Genomic DNA, 20,761 nt, shown 5'->3' on the forward strand with positions numbered 1-20,761 from the left:
GCTTCTCTCAAGATATGTGCCATATGGTATGTAATTCTTTAGGAGAGAATTTTCTGTGGAATCTCAGAATACAGGGAAATCATAGGCAGATAAGAATTTCCTCAAAACCTCTTTGTATTAAACACTTGGAGGTATAAGAGCAATTTACCTCTTTTCTACACAGTGAAAAGATGAAATCTAGCCTCTCTTAAACTGACATTCTTTTATTTTTCTAAACATGACAATCAATAAACACAATAAATATACTGTATGCCTTCTAAATATACTGTATGCCTTCTTGTTACACAACTTAGAGTAGAAAAAGGGGGGACATTATTATTAAATATTGGTAGTTCTTGTTTCCAATATTTAGAACATTTTAAGCAAAGACAAAAATGAATTGGAAATGAGGTTGCTGTTTGCTACTATGAAGTTTCATTCACAGATCTAGCTCTAAATTAACAAAGATACAAAAAATTGAATGGCTGCTTCTTTGTCTGAAGGCCCCTCTGCTCCTATTGAGACATTCACTGTAGCTGTCTGAGCATGGAAGTCATATTGTAAAATAGAAATTTTTAAAGAGTTATATATTGACATTATGACTCTCACAGCCATGCAACCCAGCCCCAACCCCCCACTGCTAAAGGTACAAAGATGAAATAACTTTTTCTGTGGAGAAAGTGAAGGTTCCTATGGCCAGGATTCTCACCTGACCCTGATAAGCTTGCTCACTACACACGTGGGCAATACGTTGTTATTGACTGTATATAAAGAGCTCCACCCAGTGCTGTGGGCCACATGGTGGCATGGCTGCTGCACAGCTGCAAGGCTGCAGGAGAGCAAAGGCTGGAGTGGTGGCAGTGCCAAGGGTATAGTTGGGTATAAATCCTTTCACCCCAAGAATGTTCCAATCATTTTTCGGTCTCATTGAATCCATAGTGAATGTGTTCGGGTCTGAAACCCATTGGCAAGACAACTGCTTTATCAGCTTTTAAGAAGATTTGCATTTCACTTCTTATTTTTCCTCCAGCATATGTCTGTTAAACCTTACAAAAACTCCAAGTTGATCAATATCTTGAAAATCAACTGGGTGCAATTCTGTAATGTAAAATGAGTCAGAAATGGACATTCTCACACAGCAACTTCAGAGCAGTATGAAAATGACAACTCAAAAACTTGAAGCATTTTTGACTCAGAAAAAAATAATAGCTATATTTTCTCTGTAACTGGTTTGATAGACCTAAAAATCTAATTTGCCAATACTGGTCCAATATATTTTCTGAGGATTGTACATTATATCATCAAAATGCTCCACTATTTGATTTATGAGATAGCCAAATAAGATCATAGGCATTTTCTTTTTCTTGAGTAGGCTCTATTGTGCTTATTAATAAAAACAAAAAACAAAAACAAACCTCACCCACTCATTCACTCTAAAGGAAGGATCCAATGCCCTACTAAATTGTGTTCTCAAGGTTATTAGTAAGTTGGTTGTTTAGAAATCTGATTGATTTTTCCTTAGGCATAATGGTATTGGTATAAGTGGTAGTTAAATTCCAAGCAAAAACCCCAAATCAGATTGACCTCTAAGTGACTAGGAGTCAACATTTGTGCTGATTGTTCTCTATCAACAGCTCTGTGCTCTGGGAGGCTGGGCTACAAGGGATTCATTCACCTGGGTTCTCTTACTGGCTTGCTTTCAGATGGCTTCATCTAACAAGGAATCAGAGATGAGAGAGTAAGAGAGGATAGGGTATTTCTTCATCTGTTTCTGTTCTCCTTAGGTGTTGCCAATCTGGCACTGGCTGTGTCCCTCCAAGACTACAGGTCTAGTGGGGTGGCCCCTCCTGCACAGCTCCAGCCCTCACTAAGCTCTGGAAACACCATTCATTCCCTCTCCTTGCCCCTCCTCAACCACTCCGTGTTCTTGCTTGTCTTTGGTATCTCAACATTCTGTGTTGGTTCTCTTAACTTTGCCCACACCTCAGTTAATAATCCCTTCATTAAAATGTCTTCATTCGTACTATTTGAGGGGAATTCCATGCACCTGATCCTGAGAGAGTGAAGGAAGAAGAAGAAAAACAGTTTCTTATTCCTTTTCTGGGTGTAGAAGTCACTGGCAGTATTTCAGGCAGGATCATTCATTAATGTATCTAACAGGTATTAAATGCTCCTCCTACGTGTCATTCATTGTGAACAAAACAGATATAGCCACTCCCTTCAAGGAATTTACTTTCTTAGTTGGAAGGGAAACTTAATAAATACACAGATGAATAAACAAAATAGTTCTGTGTTCTCGGAAACACTATGGAGGAAATAAACAGAGTAGAGTGAGAGAGCATCATTGGTTGGCGAGGGCAATTTTGAGTAAGGTGCCAAATTTTAGGGAAGGCCACGTTGAGAAGGTAACACTGAGCTGAGACCTCAAGGTTGAGAAGGAAACGGCCACTGTACAAAGAGCTGGCAAAGGGTCAGCAAATGCATTCCAGGCAAAAGTAGCTGAAAGTATAAAGGTGTGGAGTCGGGAAAAGAGCTTGGTGGGCAAACCAGGACCTGTGGCAGCTGTTTTACTTCAGAGGAAAGTAAAGACAGATATTTGCAAGCCACTTGGGGAGCTGCAGAAAGAAAAGGGTGCCCGGAGTAAGGGCCAGGTGGAGAGTAGTCCAGGATGAGGCTGGACAGGTTGCTCAAGAACTCAGGTGGGGCCCTATAGGCTGGATGAAGAGGATGGATTTTATTCCACATGTAAAAGGAAGCCATAAAGAGTTTTAAAGAGCAAGGTGATGTGATCTGATTTATCCTTTTCAAAGCTCACTCTAGCTGCTGTATGGAGAAGGGCTTCAAGGAGAAACAAGAGAAGAATCTGAATGCTGTTAAAATAATCCCAGCAGAAGGTGACTGTGATTTTTCTAAAGAGGTGGGAGTGCAGATGTAGAAAAGCAGAACTCTTTAAGGTTTTTATCGGAGATATAGCTGATGGGTCTTGATAAGGATTAGGTATGAAGAGAGGCTAGGGGAAGGGAAGAATCAAGGATAACTCCAGGTTTATGGTGTGAGCCACTGGCTGGACAGTGGAGCTGTTCATGGAGAGGAGGAGACTAGGGAAAGAATTGGCGTGGGAAGATTGATAAGGTGAGGTTGTTTATGAGTCACGCAAGGAGAAATGTCAAGGAGGCAGATGGCTGCTAGAGCCTGGGGCTCAGACGACAAATTTTGAGCTGAGGGATCTCTTTTCCAGTCTCTTTTAGTGGTCAAGCAGGTTTCTCAGGCCAATCTGGCTTAGGCCAAAAGGGGTCTATCTCCACCAGGCCTGGATGTACTCACTAGAACTCTCCTTTGGGTTTAGATGTGATGACTCAGTAAAAAGCATTCCTGTACCTTGGCTTGTCATTAGTGAACATATTTCCTTTGAAGACCTCACAGAAAGAGATGGCTAGTTGAAAGCCAGATTTAATCATTCTTAGGTCCCTGAGTAAATATCATCATAATCTTGCCTGCAGAGTTCTAGTTTCAACATGACTTAATGGTATATTTAAAGAACAGCCCCCGGAATCCAGTTTGGCTGACATACAGTAATGTCCTTATGGGGAAGCATGTACCCACAGTAAAAGGTTCCAAGGCTTTTCATTCTGGTTGTCATAGCAACAGCAGCAAGAGCTCTGGAGGTAGGAAGGAGGAAGAGGGGAGAGGAGAAACCAGAAGCAGTGGTGGCTGTTAGTCTTCGGGAGATAATTGAAGACAGGTATTTGTAAGCTGCCTGCAGAACACACCCTGTAAATCCAGGGCAGTCATAAGTACACAGTTTGTAAGTGGACAATTTGTTCATTTTAAGGACCGGAGATACACATGAAAGCTTCATCAGACTCAGGGAATAGAAGTACATCATGCATGTTTTCTCCCTTTTTGCCCATTGCACTGCCTGGGGCTCTATGAACTTGAATGAATGAACAAATGAGGTCCCCAAAGAAAAATCAGTACTCAACTTATTTTGTATGGGTTCTAAAGTTGCTAGGTGGCCAGATCCTTTAGGTAAATATTCTATTTTACATCAAAACCATATTCATATCATGGACAGTGTATATAGGGTGACAAGCCTGAAAGAAAGACTTGCCCCCACGCCAAAAGACCAAGTCAGGAAGTTTCACCCCGTGGAGCTGATTCTGACAATCACTCCCTAACCATAGATGGGATATTATATAACTATATAGATCCTGTGAGGATCTATTGTAGAACAGATTTTGGATTAGATTCTTGAAGTGATTAAATATTATCTATAAACAGGGTCCTCAGTATATCGAAAGCTGTGATATGAGGAAAAGGGATGGTGTGATGAAGAATACAGACAAATGGGCAGGGATTCCCATGAACCCTAAAAAACCTGGGGAGTAGAAATTTGTTTAAGGGTATGAAGTATATCTGGAGCTCACAGATATCTATACATTCAAAAGAGAAAAACCCCAATGGTGTGTAAATCCCCAGGTAAAATATCCTTCAAGATATCCTTTAATTTGTCTTTACTCTAATTCTGTGCTCACTAACCAGCCAATATTTTAATTACTAATTCTTTTTCCTTTAGATGCTGAAAAGGGTATCCTAGATGAGAAACACAGATATTTAATAACTGGAAAAATATATCCCCTCTCCAAATTACACTGCGAATAAAATTGCAATGTCCTGCCAAGATCTCCAGCCCTCTGATCTGGCCCCTGCTGATTTCTCTGACCTCAACTCACCTTGCTCTCCCCCTTCACTCTAGGCTCTAGCCACACTGGCCTTCTTTCCATTCCTGAAGCACCCTAAACTTTTTCCTGCCTTCCAGTCTCCCCCTTCCCAGTTTTGCCTTCCAGCAGTGCCCTTCTCCCAGATCTCCCCATGCTAGGTTACTTTCTACCAATCAGGCCTCCTTTCATGTCACCTCCCCACCACACCTTTCCTGATCTCTGTGCCTCTGGCTGCAGCCTTTCCCCTTTTATGTCCCTCTACAGTCACTATCTACCCCTCAGCCTGTGTTATTTATCACTAGACAGTATCTTATTTGTTTACTTACTTAGTATCTGATTCCCAAACTGGAATAAAAGTCCAACACAGCTGCAGCTGCAGCAATGAACACAGAGTAATTCTCGATATTCATTAATTTTTTGTTAAATGTGGGAGAAAACGAAATCTGATTGCTCCAGACTAGAGAGATGGGACACAAAGAGGGAGAGCCATCTGAGGTAAATGGACCCTTCCCTTGTGCCCACACTGTAACTTTCACAAAGCACCATTAAATCACCAGTTATTGCATATACAGTAGATACTTAACAACATGGGGGGAAGGGTTGCTGACCCCTGCAGTCCAAAATGTGCATAAAAGTTCTGACTCCCCTAAAATTTAACAACTCCTACTGTTTACCAGAATCTAGCATAAGCACTTGATTCACACATATTTTGAAGGTTGTATGTATTATATTCTTACAATAAAATAAGCTAGAGAAACTCAATTTTTTCAAATTGTCACAAATCTCCAAAAAAATTTTCCAATATATTTATGAGAAAAAAATCTATGTATAAAGACCCACACAGTTCAAACCCATGTTCAAGTGTTAACTATATCTTATTTTTATTTTTGCATGTCCATTTACCCCCAACTCCACTTTAGACTATGAACAACCTGAGGATAAGGACCATCTTGTTCATATTGGCATCTCCAACGTCCAAATAAATGTTTGTTAGATCTCTCAAGATGTTGCTGATGGAAATGGGAAGTTCAAAGAAAAATTAGAAATTTTCTGTCAGATGAGCTTGGCTTAAGTGGCTAGGCAAGTGCCTGCCAGAACAAGCACCTTCAATAAGAAAACAGAAAGATGTGTATGAGTAGTGGGAGCACCAAAAGGCAGGGTGAGTCCTGTAGCCCTTCTTCTTCTGTTGCCTCCAGTATCACTCCCCAAGGAACCTCCAAAAAGATTCCAGGCAATTCCCCAACCACACTCATGCCCTGACCTCTTCCTGTGTAGAGATGCTAGCACCACTTCTGTCCATGGAATTCAGACAGGAACAGCTTCCACTTGACAAAAGTCCAGGAAGACACTTGTGAAAACAGCCCAGCTGAAGGTAAGGGTGCACAAAGGAGGCCACTAAGGACGAGTGTTCAAAAAGGAGTGGCTGGAAAGGACTGTTTAATGTTTTAAACATTGCCAAGCTGAGTAACATGAGACCAAACTTGTTATTTAGTTCAACTATATATAGTTTGCATCCTGGAATTCACTCCTACTATATATAGTAGAGTTTTATTCATGCACTCAAACTGATTATGTGTGCTGGACTGAAGTATTCCAGTGGTGCCAGAAATGAAGAGAAAATGGAAATCTTCCATGGACCTATGGGTCTGTTCTTTACGCCCACTGCCATTTTCACTAATGCGTGGTGGCGGCAGAAAGCTAATTGAGACCAGCCATGGAATAACAGGCTAGAACCTCCCCTGGAAAGAATGCCTCCTTTCATTCTTTTCTTTGTGGAGTATTTATTTATTTAAAGACTTGCCATGGTCATTGTTCAGAAATCATACATATTGAAAGAAGGTTTAAAGGCCCAAATAATTACTCAGCTTTTATAGCAAAAGAGCAACACAAAAATACTTTATTGTCTAACTCAAGAAAGACATTTCTATTAAATTGGTCATCATTAACTATTTCATAAATTCCAGTCTTCAGGATATAAGCAATTTTCATTTAAATCTGCTCTTTCTTGATGTAAAAATAGCAATTTTTCTGACCTGCTTTGAAAAGTAAAATGTTCCCTGAATAGCCTATTTCTCAGCCATTTTAATTCAGATATCTCAAATCTTTTTAAAAAGCAACTTGGTAGTCTCCCCCAAATTTGAGATGTCTGGTGGGAGTGAGCCCTAAGAGTAAATTCCCTAAGAGACAGGAAGTCTTTCTGAGAGGGTGGGGGTGGTGGACACTTTGCATTTTTACTGCCTGGCATCTAACATCTCTTCCTGACATGAAACCAGGTTTCAGTCTGAGGGAGTTATTCCTCTCCTTTCAATCTATGATCTCTAGATGGAGCACACTTTACTCCTGCTTCCATAGTGGAGCATGTGACCTAGACTAAGCAGATGATAGCATGCTATCTCTCTGGTTACCGTGGTTGCTTAGGAGATGGGCACATGACTCAGTAGGCCAATAAAAACCCATATGACCCAATTCTGGTACATTTTTTTAGAGGGAAAGTGGATCTTCTGTAATTGGTATTGTGATGTTGACAGCCTGTATCTGCCAGGGACCACTGGCCGTGATAGAGCTGAACTCATTCTGAGGAAGTAGAGCTGAGGACTGGATCCTGCTGTTCTCTAGTTTAATGCCTGACTTAAGCTGTGCCTGGACTTTTTGGCTTACCTCAGTCAATAAAGTACCTTTTTTGCTTAGATCCATTTGGGTTGGGTTTTTCCGCACTTGCATCAAACACAGGTAGAGATGGCAGAAAATTTAGTACTTGAGCAAAAGAGGAGAGTAGGTTGAGGTTTCATGGGGCTGGTGGAAGGAATTTTCATGAGGGTCCACCTGGAAAGGCCTAAAGGTAACTTCATAGACCTCAATCTACCGACTGGGGATCCTGATCTTACCAGTAATTTTTATTTTAAGTTAGTATTTCATGACTCAAAAGTCAAAACTAAATACAAAGGTATATGCAAATAGATTCCAGTCCCTTCCTTGCCCCCTCTAGAACTTTTACTTCTTGGGTAACAATATTTATTGTTTTTTTGTGTTTATTCTTCCAGTGTTTTCTTTATGCAAATATAATAAAATATGAATATGTTTTATTTCCCCCTTTTTGTTACACAACAGATAGCATGCTTGGCTCTGTTCTACATGCATTTTATTTCTTGAATATATGTTCATTCAAAGAGTGCCCTTCTTTTAAACTCAATAGTGCCTTTGATTATTCCTGATTGCTTTCCAAGTAATATTTGAAATGGCTCAGAGCTTTACTTAGCATATCCCACCACTTCTCTGCTCTGTTACCCTGGAGACATCTTGCTTTAATACTGAAGAACCCTATCTTACCAGAACTAGAGCTAAAATGAGGAGCTAAAATGAGGGTCCAGCTCTAAACCAAAAAAAAAAAAAAAACATGTAGAAAGTCTAATCTGAATACTAACAAACAGGCTTGGTTTGTGGGGGGTAGTGGAGTAAAGGAGGAATAGCTATGAAAATAAAAATGCCAAGAAGTCTAAATTTTTAGAAGAAAAAGAGAGATTAAAATTGACAAGTACTTTGACAAATATTCTAGAAAAAGAAATGTATATTGCCACCAAATAATCCATGATTTTGAATAAATGTCAAATTCAGTCCTATTGGTTGGGCAAAACTCTCTGATCAAAGCAGTACACTGACCCACATGACCTTAACGTTCATATATACCTTAGTAACCCTTTCAACAGAGAGTGGTTTCAACAGGGCTTTGATGAGGCCTGACAGCCTCAGAACTCAGGCCTGAAAACATGAGATAATTCACTGGGACTATGGCAAATAAAACATTTTCAAACTAACTCTCTACAATGGAAAATCTAAATATAACCTTTTTCTAAAACATTATATTTAGGTTTCCATATGAGAGAAAATGTCTAAAAGAATATGAAGTCAATGAAACAATGGGTTGAAAATGAAAGGCAATCTACAGATACAGTTTCACTCCAGAGGGATCTGATAATTCACTGCACTCTGAGGCATGTGCATAGACTGAGCACAGTGCTAGGCACACACTGGCTTCTGAATGACTCTTCGAGGGTGAATGAACAGGTGAATGTCAGTGTGCAGTATGCTCACCGGTGTTTTCTCCTAATACCTGGAGGCAAAACACCAGCTGCAGATTTAACTTAGTTCATTTGGGTACTTGGGGCAAAAGTTTCTTAGCTGTGTTTGGTAGGAAAAAACTACTTTAAGAAAAAGGAATTACCACTGGATCTTATTTTTTAGGTCGTTCTTTCTTTTCTCATATTACAAAACTGTGTATTGACATGGCCACTGAAGGCTGTTTTCTCTGGGTTGGTTACATTTTAATTGAGTTACATAAACACATTTCCATTTTTATGGGTTCATGCAGGTCTCAAGTAGCAGTAAATGAGTCAGGTGTTTGTTCTCTTATCATTAAAAAAATAGCATTTATTGCCTACTTCCCTTTTGATCTTCTAAAATTCCAATCAGGAAGTTAGAAGAGTCATGAGAAAAAATGTTTTTTTTCAAGTTTGTTATTTGTGTTTTATCAAGATACAAACCCCAATGACTAAATGAAAATTCAAAGCAGATATTCATACAGAAAAGAAGCCTTATAACAATATACTATAGTAGTCCCCTTTATCCACAGAGGGTACCCCAAGATCCCCAGTGGATGCCTGAAACCATGTATAGTACTTAACCCTACATATACAGTTTTTTCCTATACATACATAACCTATGATAAAGTTTCATTTATAAATTAGGTACAGTAAGAGACTAACAGCAATACCTAATAATAAATAGAACCATTATAACAATATACTGTAACAAAAGTTAGGTGAATGTGGTCTCTCTCAAAATATCCTGTTGTACTGTCCTCACCTTCTTGTGATGATGTGAGATGCTAAAATGCCTGTGTGATGAAATGAAATGAAGTGAATTATGTAGGCATTGTGATGTAGTTAGTCTAGTATTGACCTGACAATTTGTCAGAAAGAGGATCATCTGCTTCCTGACCACAGTGGTTGGCGGGGAATGACTGAAACTGCAGAAAGCAAAATCATGGATAAGTGGGGAATACTAGATAGTTTCCGTAAAACATAGCCTTAATAATTACGGGTTAAAACTTCATCTTTTCAGCCCTAAAAATGTAATCTTTGTTTGCTGGTCAGGTGATGTTGTGAATACATTTCCAGGTGTTGGGATGGGAGGAAACAATTATTGAACAAACTTTATCCTCAAATATGTGCTATTATTTTTTAAAGTAAATGTTTTATGCTATTGTCAAATTTCAATAATTTCATTTTGGATGCAATAAAGCAACCAAAGAAAATATATTTTGGAGTTAATGCTATTATTCTAAGGCTCACTTCATAAGAGTTAATTCAGCACTAGACTTACTAGTTATAAATCCTTAGACTCAAAATGTGATTTAGGTCATAGATTTACACTGGTAAAATGAACAAGGTTTCAATTAAAAATCAATAGGTTATGCCTAAGCACCAATTAATTATTGCCTTGGGGTACCTATCATTTCTACCATAAGTAGCCTAATAGAAAACGCTTTACTTTCAAAGTTTTGTTTCTTCACTAACACACCATGTGTGAAAAATACATTCTTGGCACAATATATCATACAATGGAGTTTGATTACTTACATATGTTCCTGACATTTACAATACCTGCATTGTCCTCATAAGGTAGCACAGAGTATATGAGGCTATAGACAACAAACAACAGAAAAACAAGTTGGTTCACAATTTAAATAGCCTGGAATGTGTAGCAAAGGAAGAATGGAAGCACTCCTTGTTTGTGGCTTTTTTAGAATGTGGTAAACAACTGTGTTTCAGGAATGGGCTACCAACCAAAAATTCTAACAACAATAATAAGACTTGTAGAAGTCTTACATTCTTGATTAATCCAAACAGAAAAAGAAAGGAGACAATGAACTCCATAAAAAGATTTGGCCATCAAGAAACCTGAACTTATGTACATTTACCTACTACTAAGTGCCTTTGATTCTTTTATGATGCAGACGGACAGATCAGTGAAATTAAAAATAAACAACCACAATTACAACCTTACCTTTGTTTTTCTTCTCACTTAACAGTTAACTACCCCATTACAGAGCTTCCACTTCGTCATTCTTTGCTCAAGGACCTTTGATTCACTGTTACTCTTTACAAACATAATTGACAATGAAGCTGTTATAAATAGCAAATTACTCTTCATGAAATTATCTGCTTTATAATGACTAAATGTCACCTTTAAGTTCTAAATCCATTTCCCTTATAAAAATGGAATGAGTCACTTTTCTTTCAGGGCTTCGTAGAGCTGAGAATGTCTTATCAGTCATAATTTTAAAAAATAGTATCAGGGTCTATTCTAGGTCTCAAATAATTTTATTGGGCATTTAAGTCATACATTTGTGCCTCTTCTGCATTTGTGTCAAGCCTATCTTGTTTGTATTGGACCTGTGGTTTTACAAGGTAGTCAATGAGGGATTAAATTTAATTTAGATCAGGCTTTTGGCCATTGGCTATCATAATGATACATTTTCTACTATGTGCATGTTTCTATGTATTTTCAGAACACCATGGTTTTGTTGTTTACTTTGTAGCATTTGTCACTCTGTGTCAGTTATCTTGGAGAGTTTTTTAATCCTTCAAACAAGATTAAATTGCTTACATTTTAAAAATATAATGCATGTATTAAAAAGTAAATGTATACATTATGCCACCTTTGTGGAAAGACGGAATACCTCCAAACTAAACTCAAGGATACTGGAAATTTCTTTGCCCTAGTTTAATTTACTTGCAGCAGAGAACTCTTTGTCCATGTTTGAAGGCAGAAAAGAAGCTCTAAAGATCAGTATTTCACAGAATTCTATCCAACAAGCTTAAATTGAGTTGCTTTTCTTGAATATTGTTTACGTAGTTTAGGTAAAAAAGAAAATAGGAAATGTCTAGAAAAGAGGGATGGGGAAGAAATAAATTCCTGCAATGTTAAGTTCATGTATGTCCCCTCTAATGATTTAAACATTACTCAACACATGTGCTAGTCAGCTCAAGTTGCTAACTGAATATGTGTCCCTGGAGATTAATAAATGTACCTATCACCTTTGAAGAACTGTAGTAACAGATCAGCCATTTCCTCTTCCTGTCCCTGCCTCTCAGTAAGTGACTTCTGTTTCACATTATCCATAGTGGCCAAGTTCAACTTAAGTAAAACATCATGGTTCTTAATGAGAAATTTCAAACACATCTTGCCTTCATAGTTAGCTTTCAGTGAACAGCTAGGCCAGAAGAGCTGCTATTAAAAGGATGTGTTTTCTTTAGTCATTCTTGCACTGAGACTAAAGCACATTTGGTTAAGGATGCTAAATTGAGACAGTTTCCTTCATAAGAAAAAAAAAAGATTAAGAACAGCGTCTGCAGTGTTTTTATAATTCAAACTGAAAGCAAATGAATGTTCCACTTGTTAAGCACACACAAAAAAAGAATGAGTATATATTTATTCTGTTTATTTTTCAAGTTATTGCCAAGGAAAGATGATTCTTTACACAACCCTGTTTGGACTGAGTCTTAGGGACAAAAAATTGGATTAAGTAGATTAAGTATTTGTCTTAAGAGGGATGATGCTACAGACCCAAGAGAAGACTGAGGGGTATTGACAGACTGGTTCATTGTTCAGACTTGAGGGACTGTCTCTGAACAGAGATACTTTAGGATATGCGGTTTTTTTTAAAATGGTGAATACCTTCCATACTTCTCTGAAATTTTGCACAGCCAAATTCAATTATTTTTATTCTCACTCACTCTTGAATGTGGCTCCCCACTCTTCCTTTGTCTCATTTAACCCTCTCTTTGCTCTTCCTTGCCCTTCTCTGAACACTGTTTATTTACTCAGTGGTGTTTACAGGTTGCCAGTCATGTACCAAGCACATTTCGTAGTCTCAGGCCTTTCCTTTCATTGGCTCCTTATGGGCTCAATGGACTTACTGCCCAGTTATTCCAGTATCCCTGTTGCCCTATTCGTCCGTTCTCAAAAGATAAAACGAGGATCTCTAATGCTGAGAACATATCCAATGAGAATGAAAATGAAAACCAGCCAAAGAAAATGACCCCATTTCCCCTACTTATGTTTATGAGGAAATACATGATGTGGGCCTACATCTGTGTTATCTCACTTAGTTTATACAGTTCGTGAGAGAAAGAGATTAGATTCCTGGCCCGTCCACTTATTGTCTGGGTGATCTTGTACAAATTACTTAACCAGATGCCTGAAATCCTTTCTGGAACAAGTCAGTGGTATAAATAAATAAAAGATCTTGCTCAGACTTAACTTCCTAATTACACAGGAAAGATAGCTTAGAAGTTTAAGGCACGGGCTCTGGAAAGATGATTCTTTCCAGACTTAAGTGGACTTGGGTGGGAGTCTGGGACTTTCCACCAACTTGATATAAGGCCTTAGTTTCCTCACCAGGTTGTTGTGAGCACTGAATGAGATAATGCATAGAAAGCTTTTAACAGTACCTGGCACTCCATAAATGTTAGCTATTATTATCACTGATGATGTTATTTTTAGTAAGGTTCCATCATGACAATTAAAATCTTGAAGGCTCTATCACTAAGTTAAAAGTGAGCTACCATCTTACAGAAATAATTGATTGTGAAATAAATAAATAAATAAATATATATATATATATATATATAATATATCTGCCCCCAGTTCCTTGCACAGAGCTACTAAAATGCTTGTAAATAGGGGTGGTAGAAGAATCTTTGAACATTTAGTCTTTGACCCCTGTAATGACACAGAGCTCCTAAGATCTTTATAATTTGCTGAGTGATAGAAGCAGCTGACGCTGATCTAAATCCTTCAGAATTTCCTGGATGATAGGAGTGTCTTTTGTTCTAATGAGGTGACTCTTGGTGGGTTTTTGGGTAGGGGCTGGTCACCAGAAAGTCCAAGCCATGATTAGAAGCTTAGAAATTTCAGCCCCCACCCCCCACCCCATTCTCCAGAGAATGGAGAGGGTTCAGAAATGGAATGAATGGTCAATCATGCCTATGTGATGAAGCCTCCATAAAAATTCCAATAATACAGGGTTCAGAGAGCTTCTGAGTTGGTGAACACATCTACATACCCTGGCATGTAGCACACACAATTCCTCAGGGACAGAAGCTCCTGAACTGGGACACTTCTGGACCTTGCCTTATGTATCTCTTCTGTCTGTTCATTCATACCTTTTATTACATCCTTTATAGTAAACTAGTAAACATAAGAAAGTGTTTCCTGACTTCTGTGAGCCATTCTGGCAGATTGTCAAACCCAAAGAAGAGGGCATGAGAACCCTAGTTCATAGCCAGTATTTCAGAAATACAGGTGACAGTCTGGGACTTGGGATCAATATCTGAAGTGAGAGCAGCCTTGCGGGGTTGAGCCCTCAAACTGTGGGATCCAGTCGTAACTCCAGGCAGACAGGGTCAGAACAGAACTGAATTGCAGGACACCCAGCTGCTGTTGCAAATTGCTTGATGTGTGGAGAAATCTATACATTTGGAGTCAGAAGTATTATGGGGTAATAGTGTGAGAATAAAAGAGAAATAAGAGTTTTTTCAACTCACCTGTGTTAAAAGAATTCCAAACATATTTAAGTAATATTGACTCTACTTTTACTTATTAACACCCACTTTTTAAATAGATTTATTGTCTTTTCTTATTCTAGAAGTAAAAATATACTTGCTTGCAAGTGTTCTATGTTCTTTTAGATTTTTTAAGTATACATGTGTATTTATTTTTACAACTCTAGGGTCATGTACATACTATTTAAGACCTGCCTTTTTCATTTAACAGTACATAATGGACATGTATCCATATAAACAAATATGAGACTCCATCATAATTTCTAATGTCTGTAAAGCACTCTAGCATATGGCTGTATCATCATTTATTTAACCAATTTCCTATTGTTGGGTAATTAGGACATCTGCAGTTTTGCTATTCTAAGCAATAATAAAATAACCAACGATGTATCCATATCTTGTTATCCATAGCTTGTTACCAATTTTTTTCTCTTGGTAAAGAAAAAAATATGAAATTTCTTGATTAAGAGTATGTACTTAAAAATAGATATATTTTAGTATACTACCAAATTGATGCTCAGGAAAGGCTGAGGCAATTTACTTGCAACAGTAGTGCATGAGAATGCCTATTTCCACACATCTACACCAACAGTGAGTCTTGGTAAATGTCGTACCTTTGCAAGTCTGATCACACTGGATCAACCAAGGAGTTGGCATATTACCAACTTGGCCAATCAGCTTCTTTCCAGGGCTTTGAATCTCATCTGGAGTAACACACAAATGGAAAAAACTATAGAGGAGTTACTATTCTGGAAATGCCAGGTTCCATTCTATCTTCTTGCCTTTTTGAATTCTCATATTATTCAATAAAATTTCCTTTTCCCTAGGTAGCTAAAATTGTTTTTTGTAGCTTGTGACCAACCTGACATATCATGTAGGTTACTGAGTGTACACGTCTGGGGCTCAGTCCAGAAGGAGTCTGGGCAGGAGATGTACATTTGGTAGACACCAATAATACTGTGAACTTCAGAAGAAGTCAAACCTCTAGCTCCTAACCTACTTCTAAGTACAGCATTAATTTCTTTAGAATGAATTTTATTTTAATTTAACTTGCTGTCTTAGGCAGGAAACAGTAAACTGACCATACTGATTGGCTTAAGTATTATAAATATGTTTTGTGATGAAATATATAATTTCATATGTTCATATTTACATACACACACACACATACACACATAGGATAAACATAAAATTGGTGCATTTTTTAAAGAGAAACCATGATAAGCAAACAAAATTTTTGAACAGGGGTGCAGGTTTATCCAGATCATTTCTTTAAAATTCAAATTAATTTCTCTTAGGCCCACATTCTCATCATTTTGCCTCAGCAAAGAAGACATTTGTTTTTGTTTCATTAAGCTCTCCTCATTTCCAGCCTGAGAACAAAGCCCAGACTCCAAATGTCAGTCCAGAAATGAGTATGAAGCAGTGTTGCATAAAATAATAAATGTATTTATTTTGGTAGCAGTTTTACCATGGAACTACCTGGAATTTAAAGCAAGCTTCCCTGATATTTATGTAGTCATGCCACTTTCATTGATATTTATGTACCCAAATGAATAGAGTTCAGGATTATCTATGGCAATTGCTGAATAAAAAGGCCTTTTCTTCAAAAAGATGAAATATTATGAAAGGAGTGTTCTGGTGCTGACTCCAGTAAGCCTGTGGATACATCAAGGGGGCTGGAGGAAGGAGCAGTGGGACAAGGGACAGTCTGCTGTGCTTCTGTCATGACTGAATTTGGATCAAGTTCCCTTAGATAATATAATAACAGTGCCCAGAACATACAGCTGGCCTGAGTTAAACATTTGTTTAAAGAATTCATGATGCTGTTTAAGTAAAAGTTTGCACAAAGTGAAAAACTGATCAATGATGCGAATATTTGCCTATTTGTTTTTATTGATTAGAAAATGCTAGATCTAGGATTCTTAGAGGTGACCTAAGTCCTTTTCTACACCTCAATTCATAAGTGAAAATGTGGATATCCAAAGAGATTAATGACTTTTTCAGATAAAATACTCATGTGTTCAAAAAAGTGCAAAGCAATTTTATTGTTCTGCATATCCTTAATTTTGGTTCTTATATTTGATCAGTATTTCAGTTACTATTGCTGTATAACAAATTAATCCCAAAACATAGTGGTTTTGCTTGTGATTTTATGAGTCAGGAAATTGGGATCTCTCACCCCGCTGGAGTTAGATGCTGGCTGGGACTGTGGTCATCTGAAGGCGTGACGGGGCCAGATGTCATGTTGGCTCACTTCTGTGGCTGGCAGTTGGTGCTGGGTGGTCGGCTGGGAGCACAGCTTGGGCCGTCTCTGGCATTGTTCACGCATGGCCTCTCCAGCAGGTGGGCTCTGGGGGGCCAGACTTCCTACATGGTGACTAACTCCCACAGAGCTAGCCAGCATCCTAGGAGAACCAGGAGAAAGCTGCAGCACCTTTTATAAGCCAGCAACAGAAGCCATACCATCACTTCCTCTGAATTCTGTGGGGCGGAGTAATCACAAATTCACCCAGATTCAAAAGGCAGATTCATAGAGCCCATCACTTAAAGTCAAGGAATTTGGGGGCCATAACTTTAATTACCATAGCCAGGTTGATAATTTTTGGCATAGTCAGCCTACCCTTATAATTTGGTCTTGGGTGCAACTATCGCTAGGTTACGACGTGTTTAAACTTTTTATTAGAGAGAATTCCAAGCATACATGAAAGCAAACAGAATGGTCAAATGAATTCCTGTGTCCCTATACCCAGTTTCAAAAATTATCAACTCATGGCCAACTTTGTTTCATCTATACCTCCACTGCCTCCCTCCATTTCCAACTCCCATATTATTCTGAAGTAAATCTAAGATATCATATTGATTTATCTGTAATTTGAATATATCTCAGAAAGTTAAGAATTTTTTTTAAAGTCCTGATCAATCCAAGTGATTAATAATTGCTTAATATCATCAAATACTTAGTTGGCATTTAAATTTTCAACATCTCATTGTCATAATTTTATTTAATATGTTTGAATCAGGATCAAAATAAGAACTGCATATTGCAATGTGTCAATGCATCTTTAAGATCTTTAAATTTTAAATTCTCCCCGCCATCCCATTTTTCTTTTGCTTGCAATTTGTTAGTTGAATAAACTGGGTTGTTTGTCTTATAAAATTTCCCATTATCTGGATTTTGCTGATTGCACCCCTATGATGCAATTTTACCATTTAAAAAAATATCTTTATTTCCTATATATTGGTAGTTAGATAATGATATTTAACTAGATTCAAGTTTGATTTTTTTGGCAATACTACTGTATAGGTGGTATTGAGTTCTTTCAGCAGGAGGCACATAATATCTGGTTGTTTCTTTAAGACATCAGCAGTCATTGATGCTCAATGCTTAGACCCATTAATTCATTAAGAATTATAAAATGGTGAGTTTTTATTTTGATTCTTTTCTCATTTGTTATCTAGAAGAATTCCATAAAGAGAAATTTTTCCTTACCTACCACTTGGTTACCTGAGGATATAGTTAGAATAGGAAAAGCAGAATGACAGAATAAACATTTGTTTCATTCCCTTCATTTTCCAGTTTTCAAAATAGTGAGTCACAGATTACTTTAAAAAATCAAATAAGATTTATTTTTGGAAAAAAAAAACACCTTTAGAAGGTATAGTATATAAGCAGTAGTGGGGTTTTTTGGTTTTGTTTTTACATTTTAATGACACATAAGAATAAAAAGGTAGGGATTCCCAGATTGGCAGTTGTGTACAGCCCCAGAGAACATTCTGCCCAGACAGGAGCATAAAGGAAGATCCTGCGATAGTTCTGGGGAAACAATGGAAGTGACATGTGTGAATCTTTGGGAGACATTGCTGATATGTAGATGACAGGGTCATTGAAAGGCTTGGGGAAAAATTGGCTGGGTTCATGGACAAATGGGCAAATGAAGAAACACGCCAACTTCTAACACAGGAAAAAGGAAGATTATACAAGATAAGAGGTGTGTTGAGAATACTATTTAGTTTGTCAACAATGTTTGCTTGGCCATAATAATGGTAAACTCGAGTGGCGAAATGCTTAGAAAAAGCCAATAAAGAAAAATACTTCAGAGATGATATTATACCATATCGAAGTCCTTTTTGGACTGTTGGTGAATGATAGTAAAAAACTTTTTCATAGTAGGTGCATTAATTGGTCATAGAAAAATCGTGTAAACACTAACTTTCGATATAACAAAAGGTGTTGATATGCTTATGCAAGGAATATAGGAAAAAGAGAAATGGGAAAGGTAGTACAGAGAAGCAAAACCTTCATCTACCATGGTGGGAAATCAATAGATCATATCTAAATCTATCAGTAAATAAGTTGAATAAAAACATATTTAAAAAATGATGATACATATTAGAAGAAATGGCTTAAAGAGTTGAAGTGATTGATTGCCTGTGGGGAAAAGAACTGAGAGGTACATAGGGACCACTTGGGACTGATATTTTATTAGAAATCTTTAGGCAATGTTACCTTTTCGTACTATTATATATAGATGTGTGTGTGTGTGTGTGTGTGTGTGATATAAAAATAGAAATTAACCTAAAAATAAAAGGATAGATAGTTCATGCAATATGAAAAATATAGAAAAAAGAGCTGCAAAGCAAAATTTAAGATCAGAGAAAAACTACACACAAAAGTATTTCAGCTTGCATTTTATCTGTAGATTTTACAATGATCTCTTTCGCCCACTTGCAGTGGCTTTCTGCTGCCTTAAAAAAAACCTAGGATCAATACTTTTTCTCTACTTCTACTACTTTCTCAGTCATAATTGCTAGCTTCCACTTCAGTCCTTTGCAGATTATTCAAAATCACTGTATTTTACATCTCATTCCTAACTCTAAACCTGATTTCACGCCAAATCCTTTTCTGGAAATGGTCTATCAATTGCATTGATATCACTGGATTGCTGCAATCTATTATGGAATAGTGGTTAAGGGCCTGGGGTTCTGGAATCCAACAGATTCAGTTCTGTCCTTGCTGGGCCACCTGCGGGTTAGATGACCTTGGGGAAGTTGCTGTCTTTCCCTCAATGTCTTCATCTGTTCACGGGGATAGTAAGAGTACGTATCTCACAGGTACAAAGGTTAAAGGAGATACTTGTAAACACAGTAAGTCTTCTAAATAGGTATGGTATGACTTATTATTATCAAAGAGCAGATAGGCATGCAGTCAGAGGCATCTCTGCTAATTCTTATCTACAGAAACTAAGTGCAGTGGTGTTTCTGTGCAGGTGACCTGGACAAGTTCATTTACAGAATGCCTGTGAGAGACTAGCATGTGGTAGGTACTGGAAGTATAAGATGAATAAGACCCATCCCTGCTTTCAAGAGGCCTAAAACTACAGGAGGAAGCAGACATATAATGTGGTAGGTGATAGAATAAAGGTAGACCAGGGAGCATGTTCACCATGACTGACTGACTGGGACCACCACCATTCCCCAGGTGGCAGCAGTTGTTTTGTGCCAGGGCATTTGGGAGGAGGTTGTGGTCTCTTCTCCTAGTGCCACAAAGAAAAACTCTTTTGTTAAGTAGATTCCCTCTCCAATGGTAGGACACAGACATGGAATCTGCTATCACAGTGGCAGGGATGGGTAAGATCTGTTAGGCTTACCATATATTGTATCAGGTATCTCCTTAGCTTCATTCCAAACTGCAGTGGACACATGTTTGGTGGCAGCCCTGGGCTGGCCAGGAGAGACAGGGCGAGGAATATATAAATGAAACAAAATAGCTGCGTAATGAAGGACTAACCTTACCCAAGAGAGGTCTGGCCTTTGCCCTCAGCTATGGACAGGTGATCTCTAGGCCCCTAGAATGTCCTGCCTGTAGGAGTGCTTTTGTTTGCCTGGGGACTCTGGCCATTGGATAGTCTAACAATGTGATTTATGACTGGGGCTTTGGGCCACACCGTATCAGGTCCGACCTCCAGAAGGGGCTGGAGACTAAAGGTCAGCCAGGCAGGCAGTATGTGATCAAGCCCCAGGAGGAGTTCTGGAGCAAAGGCTTGGGTGAGCTTCCCCTGCTGCCACGCTCTGAGCGTCTTCACACGCCGTGGCCAGGACTTCTCCCGGGAGAACACGATCAGGAGCTCCATGTTTGGGCCCCTTCTGCACTCTGCCCTGGCATCTCTTCCTTACTGATTTTAATTTGTGTTCTTTTGCTATAATAAAACTATACTCATAAGTAGAGCACTGCCTGAGCTTTGTGAGTAGTTCTAGCAAATTATAGAACTTGAGGGTGACTGTGAACCCCTGAATTTTTAGCTAACCAGTTTAAAGTGAGGGGATCCTGAGAACCAACAAACTTGTGATTGGTATGTGAAGTGAAGGTAGTCTTGTGATTGTTCACTCAAAATGTACAGTTAGCTAAACTCATTGCAGTTGCTAAGCACTAGG

General features: G+C 38.3%; 1 protein-coding gene and 1 long non-coding RNA gene across 7 annotated transcripts in view; one reads left to right on the forward strand and one right to left on the reverse strand.

Moving 5' to 3' along the window:
* Positions 1-20,761, forward strand: part of LOC108398501 (uncharacterized) — a 112,291-nt gene that overhangs the window by 61,688 nt on the left and 29,842 nt on the right. For 3 of the 5 annotated variants that reach the window (XR_012130654.1, XR_012130653.1, XR_012130651.1), the window contains exon 4: positions 1,764-14,740. The exons of 1 other annotated variant lie outside the window; for it this stretch is intronic. This is a non-coding gene — a long non-coding RNA (uncharacterized lncRNA). Of the gene's footprint in view, positions 1-1,763; positions 14,741-20,761 lie in introns of those variants that run through there. One more of the 5 variants, XR_012130652.1, reaches the window with a different exon arrangement.
* Positions 16,221-20,761, reverse strand: part of YPEL2 (yippee like 2) — a 111,050-nt gene continuing 106,509 nt past the window's right edge. The window contains exon 10 of one of the 2 annotated variants that reach the window (XR_012130647.1): positions 16,221-16,734. The gene's annotated coding sequence lies outside the window, so the exon portion shown is untranslated. The remainder of the gene's footprint in view (positions 16,735-20,761) is intronic. The other variant, XR_012130648.1, reaches the window with a different exon arrangement.

Source organism: Manis javanica, chromosome 4 (assembly GCF_040802235.1).
Source record: "Manis javanica isolate MJ-LG chromosome 4, MJ_LKY, whole genome shotgun sequence".
NCBI classification, from domain to species: domain Eukaryota; kingdom Metazoa; phylum Chordata; class Mammalia; order Pholidota; family Manidae; genus Manis; species Manis javanica.